General features: G+C 42.1%; 1 protein-coding gene across 4 annotated transcripts in view; it reads left to right on the top strand.

Annotated features, from left to right (window-relative positions):
- Positions 1-912: 912 nt before the first annotated feature.
- LOC104131259 (alpha-1,3-mannosyl-glycoprotein 4-beta-N-acetylglucosaminyltransferase B) overlaps positions 913-5,400 on the top strand; it is a 36,884-nt gene continuing 32,396 nt past the window's right edge. Inside the window, exon 1 of one of the 4 annotated variants that reach the window (XM_035899949.1) lies at positions 913-933. The gene's annotated coding sequence lies outside the window, so the exon portion shown is untranslated. Of the gene's footprint in view, positions 934-3,912; positions 4,147-5,341; positions 5,363-5,400 lie in introns of those variants that run through there. The other 3 variants (XM_035899951.1, XM_009644412.2, XM_035899950.1) reach the window with 3 other exon arrangements.

The raw sequence follows: 5,400 nt of genomic DNA, 5'->3' as shown, positions 1-5,400 counted from the left end.
AAACCTGTCCAAAAAAAAAAAAACCCAAGCCCTTACAAATTTAAGAAACCATTTTAGTAAAAATTACTAACAAGCATCCTGCATTAGGATGGAGAGAACGAGTCTAAAGGCGATTGCTGTGGCTCCCGCTTTTTAAGTGTTTTTAATATTTCTCGGGGAGGACAAAGCGGCATTATCCATTCTGCAGTGGCGTTTGTGCCTCACGTGCAATCCCTTTTCCATGGACGTGTTTCCAGCACCAGAACGCAATGTTCAACCCAGAGAAAAAAAAAAAAAATTCTCTTTTTGTTGATAAACTTTAAAATGACATAGTATCTTCTTAGAAGGTTACGTAGGTGGCAGGTGTTGGGTAGGTCTACAGAAAGCCACATCTTAAGGTTCTCTGAGCCTACACCGGAAAGATAAAACTGATGTTATTTTCCGAAATTAGAAGATCTCTCCAAACGTTACTTCTGAGGCCTGCAGACGTGGCTTGTTACGTGGCAGTCTGTGTGGGGTGGGGAAGAGAGAGCGGATCTTTAAGCGCTTCCCACAGACACCTTTACGAAAGGTCTGCTTTTACAGATGCAGAAGAACTACCACAAGCCAGTCAGTAATCGCTGGCGCGAACACAGAACTCGGATGAGCTGTTTATTTATTTATATTAATCGTTTGTGTAACAGCGACATGGCAGCAGAGATCTTGGCCCCACAGCTGGAATATTGAGCAGAGTTGAGAGAGCGCTGGGCCTTCTGCCTTTATCATTTCTTGCCGGCTGTGCGGTCGTTTATCTTGCATCTCATGCCATTTTTCTCGGTGGCAGTCCTGCTAGGAGTGGGGAAGGAGAAACAGGAGTAAAAGCAGGGTGTGTCTTAAGAAACTAAGATCCAAGAGGTGATAGAAAGAAAGCGCTTGTCCCAGCCGCAGTCATCGCCCCTATTGCCACGTTATCTCGTGACTCCTCTTTACTGAAATTCCGTTTTCATTCCGCTTGCTTTTTGGCCTTTCTCTGCTGGTGTTTTGTGCTGGGGGGCAGAGAGGTTGCTTTGGGTTTGGGGTTTTTTTGGGGGGGTGAGGGAGAGGTTGGGGTCATATGTTTCATGGTGTGTGTATATATATGTGTGTGTGTGGTGTTTTAACTTTTCTCTTTCCACAGTTGTCTCTTCCTCCACAGTAAACAGAGTAGCTAATTCCTCTCAGATGGTATCATTTTCCTAATTATTATTCTTAGCACCTGTTTTCTTAACAAGCTTGTAACCATTACAAAGGTAAATATGTACTGTCCAGAGACACATTTCTCTCTAAGCTTGCTAAATCTCACAGGTGTGTACACGGAAGAGTTGATACTAGTAACTAAAGGAGGAGGTAACAGCATGTGGTAAATGACTTTGTATTAAAGTTTATTTTGGTGGGAAGATAGTCTGTGCTCCTGAGTGGCGGTAGAAGACAGGAGCCTTCTACCCATCCATAAAAATACACAAAGAGCCCTACGTGGTTACCTTTTTCCACAGAGAGAGAAGCATTGGGAGCAAACCGACTAATGGTCTATTGTTGTTACAGAGCATCTGTTTAAGAAGGTGGTTTGAAATTAATCTCTCTGAAAACAGGCAGATACCTCTGCTGAGATATTGTTAAACTTCTCTCCTTCCCTTCCACACTGCTGAACTTGCCTCTCCACTGACATGCCTGGAGCACTACAGCAGTTCCCACTTTTCTGGCATCTCAAACTGTGATGCTTGTTTTCTTTTCACTTATCCCACTTCTTACCAAGAGGTCAAGTACTGCCTCAGCTTGTCAGCTCCCATCTCTTTCACTCATTTCTCAGATGTGCTTCTCTGGCTCCTTTTCTTCCACATGTTTGTTAAACCTCCACTTACTTCAGTTTTCTTCTCTGCTTTGCCCATTAAAACATTTAGGCTGCTCCTGATGTATGACTACAGCATATCCCACTAAGCAGCAGCAGCCTGTGGTATTCCCTCCAGTTTCTATCCAGTTATTGTTTCTTGGACCGTAGTGACGTTGGGATAGCAAATAAATCTTTTTTTGTATGTTGTACAACTGGGAGAGGGCATCCTAGTTCAAGACCAGTGGTCTTAAATACCTCCATAACATGAAAAGTATGTAATAGCCCCATAAAATGTTGTTCGGTTTGTTTGTTTGCAGCCTCGGAGCCTTTCGTGAGTGTTATGTATTAGCTTGACGTGCAAATCGGGTGTTGGCTCTGTCCTGATTTCTGTGCAAATAAAAATCATAGCTTAAGCCAGCGACCTTTATTAACGCCTTATACTAAGGGGCTAGCTAGCTTGTGGGGTTTGAGTGGAAATGTGTTCGCTGCCAATGGCAGCAGTAAGTAGTTGGCTGGTTGGTGTGGCTTCTAACTGCTCAGTGCAGCCCGGGCGTTGACTTGCAGTTGCGAGACTTAACATGAGTACGGGTAACTTGAACTGGTGTGGCAGGGAAGGTGCTCCTGCATCACTCAGGCACTTAAAAATGAAACTTCGGAATCCACCCAAGTCACTAGACTTCAGCTATTGTGGATAGCATTATGTACATTTTAACTGTCCTTACAAAGACGTTTTCATTGTCACTTTTTCCATTGCTTTGTAAATATAAGCAGAGGTTTCATTTTAAATAGGCTGGTATTTTTGTGGCCAAAAATAAAAAAGGAAGAGATAAAAGTAATTGTGGAGACAACTGGTAATCACCAGATCTTCAGCAAAGCCCGATACTGTCTGCTTAAACTTGCGTGGCGATTCCTTCAACATCCTCTAGAGCTCCTGGATTGCTACAGCCGGGATTGCTGTAGCAATACCTGTTCCACGTCCTGCGTGGTTTTCCTGTGAGCTTGTTGGTCCCTCCCCAGGCCCTGAGCAAAACCTCTCTGAAGCAAACAGTTTGCGTCTGGGGATAGGAAAGGCTGTTGTCAGGACGGTGCGGATGCTCCTACTGTTGTGCAACGGAGTTACAACCCACTTGTTAATTCCCCTGACCAAAAGCATTTGCTCTCCTATAAATACCCCTCATGTTGATTTGTAGTTATGGGAAGTGGTAGGCAACTCACAATATATGTAGTGATTTTTCTCACGCGGTTCTAGCTGCTGTAAACATTAATCAACAAGAAATATCACAGGTATACAAAACCACAAAAGTAAACGTAAGGAGGTAGCAAACCTTGACAAACAGTAAAGGAGAAGGCAAGAGCGCATTATAAACTTATTTGAGTTTGCATAGAACTCACATAAAGTTTCTTCAGAGGAAAGACAATTCCTGAATAAAAAGAAACTTTGGTGCCTTGGCTGAATAACGACGAATTTTTTAGAATTCACAGCAACGAGGTAAATCAGATCATCTCACATGGCAGTCCTTCTTCATGTTGCTTGTAAGGCTTACAGGATTAGGTGTCTCTGAATGGATTTGTAACATGTTGCTGCCCTCTTCACCTAAATTTGTGGGATATTTTATCCAAGTAAATTAAAATTGAGCTTTCTCTGGAAGTCAGGAGAAAGAGATGCTAAAAGATGATGGGGCGAGGACTTAAGTATGTTCATATACACATGCTGAGCCAAACACTGTGAAACCTGAATTTCTTTAATTACTCCTTTGAGGTGAAGAAGAAACTGTTTGTATTTAATTGCGTTCACAGAAGTATACTTAAGGTTTATCAAATTGTTTAACATACTAAATTTTTCATTATTTCACAAAACTTTTCATCAGGAAAAGGGGTATGAAGAGTTAAAGAGGCGTTTCTGATGAAAGTAATTTTTGTTGCAGTTGAAATACAGTAATGTGCATGCTAGCCCAAGCAGCCTGTTACACATTTCTTTTATTTCCAGGAATCTTCTGCCCACGGTGCGGTGCTTGGCTTTGGCTGGCCAGCCCCTGCTCCCGCTGTGCGCCCAAGCGCAGCTCCCCGGCAGATTCTGTCGTTTGCAATGGAGCTCTTTGCACCCTTCCCGGCCAGACCCAACTGGCACGTTCTGGCTCAAAGCTTCAATTAAATAGTGGCAAAGTGACGGATTTGATAAGGAGTCTTGAATTACACCATTCTCATTTCACCCAGTACAGCTTATCCAGATATATGAACGTGCAGAAGCCAACTTCCCTGCCTTCTCTAGGCCTGCTAGGCTGTGTTGAACCGCCATTTTGCCCAGTTGTCCCGGCTGACTGGTAAGCTATGTCTCCCCTCCTTGCCTTCACGAGTACATCTCCTCCCAGTGGAGCTGAGAGCATACAGAGGTTATTGCACATGCAGGTTTCGCCTCAACGCGCAGTCAGGATGTGGCCGACATGCACAGTGTGGTAAAGGGAAGAGTTTCTCCACTCCACTGATTGCTTACTCAGTTTCTTTGCGTAGTTCTGCATTTAGGCATTAAAAAATCCCCCATACAACAACCTCAAATGGGACTTATGACTTAGTATTTACTGATCCCAAATTTTATATCAAAATTCGTATCCAAGACTCACAAAAGCTGTATAGCTCTAAATGCGTAATTTACTGCACCAAGAGTCTGCTGCTGCTTGCAGTTCCTTGAGGTGGAATAGTGACTGCCTTGTCCTCCAAAGTAGAGGAACTGAATCATAAATCCTGTAAAGATTCAGGTACAAAATGAGACTGGTTACTGTTGGGTTTCGTAGAGAAAGGGATAGGGAACATTTCAGACCACTCCTTGTTTGCTGTGCAGTGTCTCATCGCGACCTGTACTTAAACAAGTGTAAACATACGACCTTCACGCTTTCCTAACGTTGCGCACCGAGTCTTGAGGAACAGAGTTTTATCCAGAAATACTTTAGTTAGTGGCTCGGCATTTAATTAAATGCGTGCATAAATAAGTGACTGTTGCCACATCAGCCAGAACAGTGAAAATATTTAAAATACTAACGAGAGCGAAGCAATAACCACTGCTTGAAGTGAATGGGTACTTTTTATTTATTTGACAAGGCCATACTCAAATCAGAATTTTCCACTGCTATTAAGAACCTATATTGTGCTACTAATATTACTGTGTTAAAACCAAAGTGCACCAATTAGGGGCAAACACCATGCAATATCCATTCAACTTATTAATTTTTCCACTTATTTTAATACTATTGCTTTCCTATATAGTGATGTTCTGACTGAATGTTGTAAGATCACTTTTCACTTCATTCTAATATAGGAAAAGACTTGTCTCTAAAATGAGGATTGTTTGCCAACTTTTAAGAAAATATAAGTTGTATTTTCTTGGAAGCAAGTTTGCTTATCTATTTTCAGTCAGATACAGTATGTAAATGGTTCAGTTGGTTTTCTGTGCCAAACCCAATAGCGATCTGTGTTCATCATACAACTGAATGTGGTTTTAAAATTCAGTCGTTGACTTCGATCTTTAACCTCTAACTTTGTAAGGTATGTGTTTGTTCATTTTAACACTGGAAAGCAATTCT

Source organism: Egretta garzetta, unplaced genomic scaffold, assembly GCF_000687185.1.
Source record: "Egretta garzetta isolate BGI_Z169 unplaced genomic scaffold, ASM68718v1 scaffold448, whole genome shotgun sequence".
Classification (NCBI taxonomy): Eukaryota; Metazoa; Chordata; class Aves; order Pelecaniformes; family Ardeidae; genus Egretta; species Egretta garzetta.
The sequence above is the reverse complement of the archived record's forward strand: the minus strand, read 5'-3'. Positions and strand labels throughout refer to the sequence as shown.